This window comes from Bombina bombina, chromosome 2 (assembly GCF_027579735.1).
Source record: "Bombina bombina isolate aBomBom1 chromosome 2, aBomBom1.pri, whole genome shotgun sequence".
Classification (NCBI taxonomy): domain Eukaryota; kingdom Metazoa; phylum Chordata; class Amphibia; order Anura; family Bombinatoridae; genus Bombina; species Bombina bombina.
Window position 1 is genome coordinate 132481464 of NC_069500.1, and position 15494 is coordinate 132496957.

Below are 15494 nucleotides of genomic sequence, written 5' to 3' on the forward strand. Positions count from 1 at the left end.
ATATTGGAAAAACATCGGATTACATTAATAAACATATGGCTAAGCACAGAAGTGCCATACGGACTGCATTGGACAAGGGCAAGAGTGACCAACCGGTAGCTAGACATTTGCTGGAGCAAATACATACTGTAAAGGATCTACGCTGTAGGTTCATTGATCATATCCCCCCTAAAAAGAGGGAGCGACAGGGAAAAATTACTGCTCCAAAGGGAGGACAGTGGATCTATAAATTAGACACTATCCATCCTAAAAGACTAAACATGGGCATGGACTGGCACTGTTTCCTATAATTCATGTGCCCATTCTATGCACTTTCAGGACAGTGCTTACTCTGGTACATTTAGCAAGTAGATTTGCCCCATGTTAAAGTTAAATTTATTAAAATTATTAGTTATTTTGTATGCCCTCATGCCCAGTACCTCACACCCCGTAGACCTTCTGATATATATTTTTGAAAATGCAATATGATAGGTCCCAGCATTTTATCCATTATTATACTCATTGTTGTTTATATTGTATATAATGTTTACAACTGTCTTTCATTTTTTATTTCTTGTATCTACCTACCATTGAATATATAGTTAGGATTTATTCGCTCATTTTTTAATTAAATCTACTCCTAGTAATACACAGTGATTTAGACGTAGTTTGTCTGACTCAGAAGGTCTCACCTAATTCTGTGTATATCTCCATAGAAATGAGTTACTTCATTGGTGCTTGAACCACTTAGTATAGGAGATCTATTTACTTAGTGACACATGTCAGTACATTGTTGATCTTATATATTACTCTCTATTTCTATCTAGCCCTGCACTAGTCATCCACTTACCATCCCTGTTTTGTAAAAGTATTTCTTAATGTTCATAGTACGCCCAACTTACAGTTTTTCTCCCGGTCTCAGATTAACCATTTGTGCAAGCTAACAGGAGGCGTGTCCCTCCTAACCAATGATAATCCCATAGTGGTTTATGCACATCGCTGGGTATAAATCTGATTGTCAATACATAGCACAATGGATGCAGACTTGGTGAGGTCACACGCCCTGTTACTTACACTCCGGGTTACAACAATCCTTAGGGCACATCAACAAGACATCACACCGATAACATTAGTGATACATTCACTTTTGACTTACTATACACTCCGCTATTAAGCACAACATATCCTGTAAGTATTAACCAAATCGCTGTCCTAACATAGAATAATTATGCGCATCATCATAATATAAATCGGGTTACTATATTCTTTTACTGATTAGGGTTATACTGTTTGTGAATTTTCACTGACCTGATTTTAAAATTGGCACTATTATTATGGGATAGATTTAGCATTTTATTTTTCTGTTCCTGATTAACTGTCACACATTTGACACTTTCCTTTCTTGTTTTGTGATACTTTACATCGATGTCCACCTATATATGATACTTTCTATGCACTGTATATATTGTATCTAACACTTTTGTTGTATATGTTATTATTTTTACTGTAACTGTGGCTGGTTGACATGGCAACCAGTTTGGCGTTTTTTTGCACAGAGGGGAGGGTCTAACATGGTATAAATGTTTGTCTTTCACATCTGTACACACACACACACACACACACACACACACATACATATATATATATATATATATATATATATATATATAGAGAGAGAGAGAGAGAGAGAGAGAGAGAGAGAGAGAGAGAGAGAGAGTATATAGTTCCAGTAAAAAATGCACTCTCAGGATTTTCCAAACAAATAAAGTCAGCTTTATTGGATGGCGTTTCAGGAATATAGTATCCCTTTCATCAGATCAAAAAGTGACTGACTTTTTGATTTGATGAAAGGGATACTATATATTTGCATTTTTTTTATTTGCATTTTTTACTGGAACTATTATTTGGTTATTTGCACCCAGGTGGCTGATATTGGAGGGAGGATTTGTTTTCTGATGATATATATACAGTAGATATATACAGTAGATAGATAGATAGATATGTATGCAATCTATTTGACTTTTTATATCAAACTTAGCTTTCATTGATTTAAATGTTTTAGCCTTTTCTGCAAAATGGCAGCTTTTACACGCAATATAACCACACTTTTAATTGAATTTATTTGAGCTATTTTGGAAGTTTGACCATTTTGTTCCACTTACCCATTTTGCCATTCTTGTCTTTGCTTTTTTTATTGTGCCCACTGTATATTAAAGCAAAATCTGTTGGCTTATTACACATTAACATAATAATAATAATAATAATAATAATTTATTAGAAAGCATTTTTGTTCTAATACTTTTTATTACTATGTATGCACTAATTTATAAATTAATTTATTTGGAAAATATATTAAAGACATAGACAAGCAGACATATAATAATAATAATGATAACAATTAAAGTAAACTATTATTATTATTACATTTGTATTATTATTATTAATAATAATAATAACAATAAAAAAATAATAATATACATATATAATTTTGCTGTATTAAAAAGTAAAGGCCTTAATACAGTACTCTTTTACATTACATCTGTTTGCTGTGCAAAAAATGCATAAAAAATCACTCATCACCCAGTAAAAGAAAATTTTCTTTCCATTGAAAGTTTTAAAAATATTCTCAATGTAAGAAAGACATCCTTGGAAATAAATACACTGCACATCTGGCAGTAATTCTTAAGGAAATAAATTCACATATTGTGATACGTTTCCATTGATTGAACCAATACTTCCAACAATAGGTCTGTTGGGAAACTTTATTAGTGATTTATGCATTTTAAGCTCACAGAACACTGCAGCTATTGTAGTTAATGAAATAAAAGTTTACATATTCTTTTGTTTATTGTAATATTACAGTAGCCTTGATTATGTGAACATTTTAGTTTGAAGTTCTTTAAAGTTCTTTAAAGGAACATACTGTTTTAGATAAACACATTAAATGCTAGGAAATTTTAGAAATAGTAATTTGGGGAAATGTTAGCAAGGCAATCCAGATATATAGATACTGGCCTGGATTCTTTATGGATCTCTGAGACTGTGGGAACTACAAGGGATTTTATATTGAAACTTTAAAGTTCTTACTCTGAACCATTCTTTAGTTTACTTTATAATTTGTAATTCATGCATACATTGTAAAAGCATTTAATAATTATTGCAAGAAAATCACAAATTATCAATGGTAATTTTTTCAGACTTTTGTGAAAGTCTATGAGAATCATTAGTCAAAAGTAAGACTGGAATGTTTTGTTTGAGTATATGAAGGGTAATATTCCATATTAATATTTTATATTCCTTTTATAAAAAACATTTAGGGCCAGATTACGAGTGTAGCACAAACAATTGAACGCAAGCGATATCGTGTTTTTGCAATCGTTTGTGCGCAGGTAAAATAGTGCTGGTATTACAAGTTGAAAGTAAACACAATGGCTTGAGCACAATTGAAGTTAATGTTTGTCGGGTTAGCGCATCCTCGGAGCTGTGATTAACTGTTGCAAGACAAAAAAGTGCCACAAAACACATCAAAATTACATTACAAAGTAAGTTTATTATAACACCATCTAATAAAAATTATTTATAAAATATATTGCCCACAAAAGTTATATGGGTTCAAAGATATGAGGTCTCAGGTTTTAGAAAAAAAAGACAGGCAAAGGGCATTAACATTGAGATACATGAATATACATTTCTAAAGATGGATATTTATGTACAGTATTTATATATGTATATGTGTGTGTGTGTGTGTGTGTATATGTATTTACGGACATGTATACACATATAAACACCTAAATACATATGTACACATAAATAGACATATACGTATATAAATAAGTGTATTGTAGCCCTTTGCAGTTAAGTAGAAGAAAAAAATGTAAAAACATATATATGCAATATCCATATTTCAAAAGGTGTTACAATGTATGTTTGCTGTAAATATTTTACATTCCTATGTTCTTATCAATAGATATTCCTATATATATATATATATATATATATATATATATATATATATATATATATATATATATATACAGTGGGGGGAAAAAGTATTTAGTCAGCCACCAATTGTGCAAGTTCTCCCACTTAAGAAGATAAGAGAGGCCTGTAATATTCATCATAGGTATACCTCAACTATGAGAGACAAAATGTGGAAACAAATCCAGACAATCACATTGTCTGATTTGGAAATAATTTATTTGCAAATTATGGTGGAAAATAAGTATTTGGTCAATATCAAAAGTTGATCTCAATACTTTGTTATATATCCTTTGTTGGCAATGACAGAGGTCAAACGTTTTCTGTAAGTCTTCACAAGGTTGTCACACACTGTTGCTGGTATGTTGGCCCATTCCTGCATGCAGATCTCCTCTAGAGCAGTGATGTTTTGGGGCTGTCGCTGGGCAACACAGACTTTCAACTCCCTCCAAAGGTTTTCTATGGGGTTGAGATCTGGAGACTGGCTAGGCCACTCCAGGACCTTGAAATGCTTCTTACGAAGCCACTCCTTTGTTGCCCGGGTGGTGTGTTTGGGATCATTGTCATGCTGAAAGACCCAGCCACATTTCATCTTCAATGCCCTTGCTGATGGAATGAGCTTTGCACTCAAAATCTCATGATACATGGCCCCATTCATTCTTTCATGTACACGGATCAGTCATCATGTTCCCTTTGCAGAGAAACAGCCCCAAAGCATGATGTTGCCACCCCCATGCTTCACAGTAGGTATGGTGTTCTCTCTCCTCCAAAAACGACAAGTTGTGTTTCTACCAAACAGTTCTACTTTGGTTTCATCTGACCATATGACATTCTCCCAATCCGCTTCTGGATCATCCAAATGCTCTCTATCATACTTCAGACAAGCCCGGACATGTAGTGGATTAAGCAGGGGGACACGTCTGGCACTGCAGTATCTGAGTCCCTGGCAGCGTAGTGTGTTACTGATGGTAGCCTTTGTTACGTTGGTCCAGCTCTCTGCAGGTCATTCACTAGGTCCCCCCGTGTGGTTCTGGGATGTTTGCTCAACTTTCTTGTGATCATTTTGACCCCACGGGGTGAGATCTTGCGTGGAGCCCCAGATCGAGGGAGATTATCAGTGGTCTTGTATGTCTTCCATTTTCTAATTATTGCTCCCACAGTTGATTTCTTCACACCAAGCTGCTTGCCTATTGCAGATTCAGTCTTCCCAGCCTGGTGCAGGTCTACAATTTTGTTTCTGGTGTCCTTCGACAGCTCTTTGGTCTTCACCATAGTGGAGTTTGGAGTGTGACTGTTTGAGGATGTGGACAGGTGTCTTTTATACTGATAACAAGTTCAAACAGGTGCCATTAATACAGGTAATGAGTGGAGGACAGAGGAGCCTCTTAAAGAAGAAGATACAGGTCTGTGAGAGCCAGAAATCTTGCTTGTTTGTAGGTGACCAAATACTTATTTTCCACCATAATTTGCAAATAAATTCTTTCCAAATCAGACAATGTGATTGTCTGGATTTGTTTTCATATTTTGTCTCTCATAGTTGAGGTATACCTATGATGAAAATTACAGGCCTCTCTCATCTTCTTAAGTGGGAGAACTTGCACAATTGGTGGCTGACTAAATACTTTTCCCCCCCACTGTATATATATATATATATATATATATATATATATATATATATACACATACATACAGTATATGTATTTAGGAATAAATAAAACATCCTGCTATGTGCAGAACTTTGGAAAGTAAAATATTCATATTTTTATCTGGTGATAGCGCACATGAGAATATACGATCAGGTTTGCGTGCGAGTAGGGTGTTTTTCCACTTTTTTTGCTCTATTGTATGTTCGACTATTTGCACGCTTCGGGTTAGCGAAAGACCAACATGCGCAAAAAGTTTACTTCTAGCACAATTAGTGCTCTAGCAAAAGTGCTAAATAGCACTCCACTCGTAAAAATATTTGATTTATTATTCCAATGCCAAAATATTAATATATTTTTTCTATTTCTTTTCATGGGAGGCAGCTTGCAGTTTGCAGGATTGCTTGCCTGGCTGACACCTTCTTTTCCTCCTTCCCCTCCGGGAAAAATTAGCATTTGTACAGTAACTGCCTCTACTAATAGCAGAGGAAGAGCTGCAGATGCAGTATCAACCTCTGTAGCCCAGCAACATCCCTTGCAACTCCTGTAACTCTGCCCAGTGGCGTAACTACAGGGATCTCCAATCTCATTTTGTGATAATTAGTACTAGGAGGTCTAGGGGGAGATCTTCGAATTTTATACTTAGCTGAGATGGCATCAAAAGTTTAGCGCAGCAAAGACTGTAAGTAGCGCAGCAATGGCAGCAATTTTAAATATATATGTAAATGCTTATATACATATATAAGTATGTGTTAATATATGTATAAATATTTACAGGGAACACACAGTTCCCATAGACAGCAATGTAAAGGCACTTTTCAGTGCCATTTTTTTCTAACACCCCACTCCCACCAACTTTAGCCTCAAAATACTGCCTGGTGCAGTAATTGTATTAAAAAAATGAAGATGCTGCTATCTTTTTTTTTTGGGGTCATTTGGGGCACATTTATAAAATCTGATCTCTGGTTAATTTTTTAAGCGCTATTTGCTACCGGGAGCTAACGGTAGTAATAACCAGCCACTTGAAATGGCTTATTAATTATCGGGGGGCCTTTAACTTGCAACTTTGTCCGTTTGCGGCTCATAATATTTAGCACTCCACTTCTAGTTTAGCACTTAATGTAGTTAAAGTGAATGTCAAGTTTGATGAATCAGTGCCCGGTTTTTAAAAACCCTATTAAAAACAGGGGCACTTTCATTCATCAAACTTTATATTTCACTTGTTTTGTTAAAATACTTACCTTTTAATCTTGAAAGCCGCTCCCAGTTCCCAGTGGTTATGCAGAGAGCCTAATTGTATCCCGTCCTTACAGCTCTCTGAACCAATCAGGGAATCTGCAAAGTTAACAGCACAATGATAGTCAAAAATAAAACGTTGGATATACTACCCTGTTCCTTATTCTAATTCTAATTTGAAGCTCAGGCTAAAATTATAATGGACTGAGACAGACTTTAGAACTAATAATCTAAACTGTGCAACACAAATAATTTAAACTTTATTGTTTGAAATCTTGATTTCTTTTCTGTGAGTCATCAACTCAGTAGCAGACCCAATCAACAGAGCCCTGGTTCAAACATTGTTTTTTGGGCCCCAGGGAAGGTAACTCAATAATAAAAAATAGTAATAATACACTGCTTTTCTGTTGAATGAGTTTGAAAGATCATCCAAAAAATGTAATTTAAAATGATATGAAACAAATAAATTAAATATTGAAATAACAAGATGTACTAAATATTGTATTGTTAAATAGCTTTAAAAATCATAAAAAAAATTGTTCTGAAAAAATTTGTATTGAAAGTATACAGGACAAAAACGTATTTAATAAACACAGCAAATGCACTAAATTGGTATTGTTAAATTGCTTTCAAAATGATAAAAATTGTTTGAAAAAATATATATTTTAGGGAAATATTAAAATTTGTATTATAAAATTTGTATTGAAATTTTGCAGGAAAAAAACATATTTAATATACACAGTAGAAATCATAAAAAAATGACACTGTACCTGTCAACATGTTGTAAAAATATATGAAATGCAAAGCATATTTTCCTCATTGTAAAATTAATTTTCCTCTGCGCTGAACATGGAGGTTCCATGGGATGTACTGTAAGTATTTCCCCCTTGCTGTTTTATCTTGCAAACTCAAAGGTGGCAGAACTGTGTCAAAATAGGTAAAACACTAATTATTAATATAAAAGCACATACAGATAATAAAATACTAACAGGGTAATCTGATTTGTATTGGCTTCAGTACTTCATTTTTAAAGTGTGCCCCTTGCTAACTTCCCTCTCTCCTGTGACATTTCCCTTTCTTACAAACCCTATTACTTTCTAAGGGAGACATCTTGAAACCCCCAGGAACAGACCCTTTTGTAGTGCAATCCCTGAGGACAGCCCCTGTGAGTATTAGCATGATTTTTTAAGTCTGATTCTGCAAATGTTAGCTAACTGGGACCTGAGTCCAGAATAATTGCTTTTTTGTCTTTAATTCTGACTCTGATGATTAATTTAAACTTGGCTGACATTAGCCAAATTGTATTAACCTTTTAATAAAGTTCTAACATAGTTCAAATTTTTAAAAACATATTTCTTGTTCTGTGTTTTATTGTCTGACCAAAGTCATTACAAATAATGGAGAGAATGAGACTAGAAAAAAAGGTTATGGGCTCCATGTACTAAGCAGTCAGCGAGCTACCCGCAACAAATCTCGCGTCAAAACTCGCAAACTGATATTTACAAAGCCGTCAATTATGTTAAAACTCGCATCTTTAAAATTGCGAGCGTACTTATCCGCTAAACCTCGCTACCTCTCCATTTTTTACTGTAATTAGACACATTTGACCACCAACTCGCCAAAAACGAATGTACTAAAAAATCTATTTGTACGCTCGCGTCAATCTCCGCCCCCACCTCGTTATTTTTGCCTCGCCACCTTTTAGGTGGCGGGCAAGGTACAAAACAATAGGAAAGCCACTCTAGACGCCAGTCTATACATATATAAAAGGCAGTAATATCAGCATTGTACTTACATTGTTCATTTCAGCAGCTATGGAGAGAATTCTGTTTTTGTTTATTCTCCGTTTGATGCAAATCCGGGCTAGAAGACAGAATACTGGAAATGTAGCTAATCCTATCGTTAGAAGAAGGAAAGTTCGTGTCCCCCGTGTATTCCTTCCACGGGTTGGTTTGCACGGCCTTTCTGACCGAGAGATCATACAAAGATTCCGGCTTGATCGTGAATCGATATTACACCTGTATCGAGAGATTGAAGATCATTTGGAGCCAATGACTGCTCGTTCACAAGCTATTCCGGGACTTCTGAAACTATTAGCTGCATTGCATTTTTTTGCAACAGGTTCCTTTCAGGCAGTTTCTAGCGTCATTATTGGAATGAGTCAATCTGCTTTTTCACGCCACTTATCCAAAGTAATAGGGGCTATGATGGTTATTTTTCATCAATATGTTTGTTTGCCATCTACCCCTGAAGAATGGCAATCTATCAAGTCAAATTTCTATAGGATGGCTGGGATGCCCAATTTCCTAGGTGCCATAGACTGTACCCATGTTGCTGTAAGACCACTTCAAGCTTGTGAGGAGATCTATAGGAATAGAAAGCATTTCCATTCCTTGAATGTCCAGATGGTCTGTGACCCCAACATGAGGATTATCAGTGTCCGTTCTAACTTTCCTGGCTCCTGTCATGATTCTTACATCTTAAGGCAGACTGGGTTATACCGGAAGTTCGAGGATGGAAATATGCCTGACGGATGGCTTCTAGGTAAGCATAACTGGCGTCTAATTTGTCTCTCATTTCAATGTACAAAAATTGCGCCCAATTTGTCGACTGTAATCTGTATAGTTTATATTTGTATTGTATAGTTCTGAATCTTTATAATTATTCTTATATTAATATTTATATTTATTATATCTTCTATTAGGAGATGGAGGGTACTCATGTACAGAATGGCTGTTGACTCCCTATAACAACCCACAGACCAGAAGTCAAGTACATTTCAATGAAGCTCACCGATCTACCAGGGGGATTATTGAGAGGACTTTCGGTATTTTGAAAATGCGGTTTCGATGTCTTGATCGTTCTGGTGGTGCTATGCAGTATGCACCAGAGAAAGTTGCAAAAATTATATTGGTTTGCTACATACTGCACAATATTGCAATTAAAAGAGGCTGTCCATTAGAAGATGAAGATCCAATAGATGCTGATGATTTACCAGAAGAAATATGTGTAGAACAAGCTAATAGGCGTGGAAATGCAACAAGGGACATGGTTTCAGAACATTATTTTGAAGATTAAAGTTTCAGTTGATCAATAAAAAACTTTCTTTATTAACTTGTCTCCATTTTTTTTTTAAGAATTAAGGTTATTAAAAATCACTCATGATAAACAGTTAAATACATAACAGTTGTTGCTCTTCAATTATCAAAGGTTTCAAATAAATAAAGTTTATGATCAAAGTTATTACAGACAATATATTATAGGTAATACATTGTCTTTGTGACATCACACTAGTGTCTACAGCTGCTCTCACTCTTTTACATAATGTGATTAGTGTAATGTAATCCCTCCATAGCTGATGCTAATTCATTTTATTGTGTCATTGAATTGTAGCTGTAACAAGCGACAGTATATTCAACAGTGCTTTATGTTATCAGATAGGATTTTTGAGTTAAAAAAGACTTGCTAATTTGATTTGTTTTATTCTAACCTCAATTTTTAACAGCTACTAGGTTTTCCCATATTCAAATAAATACCTTAAGTGCTTACTCTTAACACTTATTTTCTTAACCTTTATAATATATTTTTCCATTCAAGATTTGTTAAAAGAATAGTGGCATATAGAAAATAATGGCAAATAAATTATTTTATTACAAAATTACAATCTTTAAACATTATATATTAACAATTGTAAACCAAAGTAACTTGTAATACATATAAACACATCTGAAAAAAAAGAAATTGTTTAGAAACAAAATAACAATTGTAAACCAAAATAAATTTTAATACATATAAACACATATGAAACAAAGAAAATGTTTATAAAAAAATAACAATTGTAAACCAAAGTACATTTTAATACATATAAACACATCTTAAAAAAATTAAATGTTTAGAAACAAATTAAAAATTGTAAACCAAAATAAATTTTAATACATATAAACACATCTGAAACAAAGAAAATGTTTAGAAACAAAATAATAATTGTAAACCAAAGTAAATTTTAATACATATCAACACATCTGAAACAAAGAAAATGTATAGAAACCAAATATCATTTGTAATAACTATAAACATCGATATTTACAAACCTTCATAAAATACATTAATCTACATATACATTATATTTTTTTCTATTTTTCGGGGATACATATCTATATCAATGCGCTAATGATTGACATAACGATTAATCATGTCATCGTCAAACATGTCGCGTCCTGAACCTTTTGGTGCTGGAGAATTGGTGATATTAGTTTATGCCATGGATAAATATTTCCCTAAACGGATTGGTGGTGTGAGGGGAGTGAGACAGGAATGCAGAGACAAAATTATATACGAGATGCTGAGAAGAATGCATCGTATTTCAAAAATTAAAAGAACAAGACGACAGTGTCTTAGAAAATATAGTGATTTGAAGAGAAGAGAACCAAAGTACTATAAATCGATTCGAAGATTGATAAGGACATGTAAGTTTCAAAATTATATATGAAATAATTTTTTATAATATAAAAAATTTTTTATTTTTGAACTGCATCATCATTGACGAATCCAGGACAATATTATTTTCTGAGTGTTACTTTGACTATATTAGTATATACAATTGCAAAAAGTTACAAAAGTAAGCATGCAGAACTGAGTTAGTAGATTAAAATTTAACTACTTAAAAGGTTAGAAAACTTAGCATACAAAAAGTTAGTAGAGTAAAATATAACTATATTAGTATATACCATTGAAACATGCAGAACTGAGTTAGTAGGATAAAATATAAATATATTACTATATACCATTGAAACATGTTAGAAAAGTAAGCATGCAGAACTGAATGTTTTGAAAACAAAAATTTACTTGGAATAATTAAAAAAAATAATTTATTCCCAATTTTTTTTATATATATGTTTATAGATATGAGAAGTAGGAGAATGAAGTGTGCACACCCACCATGCTACCTAAGGTCAATGTTGGTGCAAACACCCAGAAGTGAAGCTCTTTCTCCACCTTTGCCAATAACACTATTGGATATTGAATTATCTCCAAATCCATATGAAATTTTTCATAAAAAGACACAGACAGGTAATGACTTATTATTTAAATTTTAAATCATATATTTTAGGTTTTGGCTTAAAAAGTTTTAGCATGCAATATTAATCAAGTTGCTAATTTACTTCTATTATCATTTTTTTCCTCATTATCTTTCTATCTTTATTTGAAAAAGAAGGCATCTAAGCTAAGGAGCCAGCCAATTTTTGGTTGAGCACCATGGACAGCACTTTTTGATTGGTTCTGTCCAATTAGCAAGTACAACACAGTTGGTTCACCAAAAATGGGCTGGCATCTAAACTTACATTCTTGCTTTTCAAATAAAGATACAAAAAGAATGAAGTATAATAGAAAGTTCATTTACATTGCATGCACTATCTGAATCATGAAACTTAGAAATTGGGTTCTATGTCCCTTTTAATGATTATTATTATTGTTTTAAATAATATATCCTAGGTTTTTGATTTAATAGTTTTCTATCTTTATCTTTGTAATTACGTTCATAGATATTACCATGGAAGACATGGAAAATAGTATGGAAATGGAAGAATTTCAAAATCCTGATAGTGTGCCAATATTTGAATCCTTGACTTCAGATGATACTCAACCAAGGATAGAAGTTTTACCAACAATGATGGTAGATAAAGGTATGTTTCATACTCAGTAATCTTAAATCTAAGAAAATCAAATTTTTAACTAATACATATTGTATATTTCAAATAGGAGTTGGCTCAGATGAAAGCTTTAAAGGAGTGGACATAAGTGTAGAAGCTAATATAGTAGATAACCTAGATAACAGCACATCAGGAGGTAATATTTGTGATGAAAAACCCTATCATACATTGAATATGTATATGAAAATTGAATTAAAATTTGCTTTGCATTTATTTTTCTACAGATTTATCTTCAACATCAACTATTGAAACTGCAGACAAAAGTACTCAGAGTTGTCTTGAAGATCATGTTAAACAAAAAATTTCTAAAATTAGGGCAACTTTGGGAATGTTAATGGAGCAAGTAGATTTTTTATACCGTAAATATGTTATTTGATTTCATTTTTTGTTTTGTCATGATGATTGTCAGAAGAATGACAATTAATAACTGAGAAAAACTTTTGTGTTGAAGAATCAAAACTTATTTTGAATTTATGTAAATAAACTTTTTTTTTGGGCTTAAAAAAATTTGTCTTTATTAAATAATAAAATTTTTAACTTAAAGAACACAAAAAATAACTTATTAAACAATATATCGATGAAAAAAAATGAACAGTGACTAATATAGTGTTATAAATAATAAATTAAATGTTCACTCCAGACGTGGCCTCTTTGGGTCTGTTGTACCCTCCCTTTCACTGACAATAGCCAACAGAGATTGTAATGTCCTTTCACTGATGGTTAAAGCTCTGTTAATTTGCTGGTTTTTCTCTTCATCCATCCGCCTCTGCCACTGGAACATTTCTCTTTGCAGCTGTAATTTCTGCATTTCAATCTCATTCCTTTGCATTTCTATTTCAACATTTTTTTCGGACAGAGCAGCCCAGCGGTCAATATTAGTGTTAATCATATTTTGAAGTTCTCTGTGGTCCTCTCTGTATTGCCTTGCAAGTGTCAACATTTCCCTCAATGCAACATCGGCCAATAGTCCTTCTGCCGGTGTATTGTCAATATTTAGACCACCTGTTTGCAGTGCAATTGGTGGTGCCTGTGTTTCAACAGGTTCCTCAAGGTTTTCCGGTGTGTGAATTTCATCTGGTTGCGCATCTCCAAAATCTTCAAGAATATCTGGAGTCTTACTTCCATCATGCCCTCCTGGTGGTTCATCTTGAATGGTATTTTCCACTATCGGCATGAGATTGATAGTGATCTCCCTTGATGAGTTTTCTTCTTCTAGATCAAGACATAACAAATTGTTAGTAAATAAAAATAAAATGTTCTAAAAACACTTGCAGAAATAGAATAGAAGGAGAGAGCAGATACAACCGTCATACACCAATTTAAGTTATATTATATATATATACATATGTGATACATACCATCAAATAATGGAGATGAATGTCCAGTCAATCGCTGGAAAAGACGTCCCAAATCACCTATAAAAAAATAAATAACATAAAAATAAATTAATAAATAAAATAAAAAGGTTTTTTAGTCAATGTAACCATATATTCAAACGCTATTACATTCAGTGAAATTTCTATTTTGAAAATTATTAATGGAAATGTACTTTTCAATTAACTGGACACTGAAGTAAAACTAATATTTTTGAGAATAAGATATATAGCATGGAATTTCAATCAACTTTCTTATGTAATACTATGATCAATTCTCAAAAAGAAAATAATGATAAATTTTAAAACCATTTGAAAGTTGCTTAAAATTGCATGCATGCTCTACACGAATCCTCATTTAAAAAAAATTTGTACAGTGTCCCTTTCATGAAAATCTATGATCATTGCTATTTGTCCTTCAAATTACATTCCATCTGTAAAAGATCTCGAACTAGAATATGTCAATAATGACATTTGACATTTAAAAAAAAAATTAAAAAATAAATAAATTGAGAGATAAAAGAGATAAAACACACAACATTGAAATTATTCATTTGTAAAGTACTTACCAGTTGCTCTACCAACACCAGTTTCTGGAGTGCTGGTCCTTAGATCAGGAAGTGTGTCCACCGAGGAAGTTGTGTGTGTAACATTAGATGTGGAGCGTATTAATTGTCCATGTGTAAAACTGGCCGAAGGTCTGGAAACAGCTGAACTGGGTGGTCTGTAAACCGCAGAAGATGAAGTAGAACAAGTGGGCACTTCGTTACTCCTCACAGGCTCTGCTTGTGTTGTTGGCGTCGCTTTAAAAAAAAAAAAAAAAATACGTTAGGTTTATTTTTATTTCTAGTTGAAACTGAAAGCTAAAAGTGTTAATAATAATAATTACAGCAGTGAATGCAGGCTCAATCATTAAAGGGACATGCCAACCACCTTTTTTTATGATTTTGAAAGAGAATGCAGTTATAAACATCTTTATAATTTACTTATATTAGCTAATTTGTTTTATTCTCTTGATATTCTTTGTTGAAAAGCATTTGATTGCTGCACAAAGAAGCCTCGTGTGATTGGCTCAACATGTGTATTTATTTTTCTTCAACTAAGAATATCTAGAAAATGAAGCCAAAGAAATAATGGAAGTAATTTGTAATGTTGTTTAAATTTCAATTCTCTATCTGAATCATTAAAAAAAGATTTTGGGTTTAGTGGCCCTTTAAAGGGACATGAACAAATATAATTTCCTTTACAAATTGCATAAGAAAATGCTTTTTAAAAAATATTTAATTGTATTATGTTTTTGCCTTCATTGGATTTTTATACTTTGATGAAAAGCAAATCTATACAGGCACAGTAAATGATCATTGGTTGATGCACATAGATGGTTCATGTGACTGCGTCAACTATGTGCATAGCTATATCTGAAAAAAGTATATGTTTATAAAGCGGAGAACAATTTTGAAAGATGTTAAAAATAATATTGTATAGTCAAATAACGCAACATGGAAGTCAATAGATCAGAAATGTAAGAAGGCATGTGATCTGGGGTTAGTCTCATGATTAATGTCGGACATACA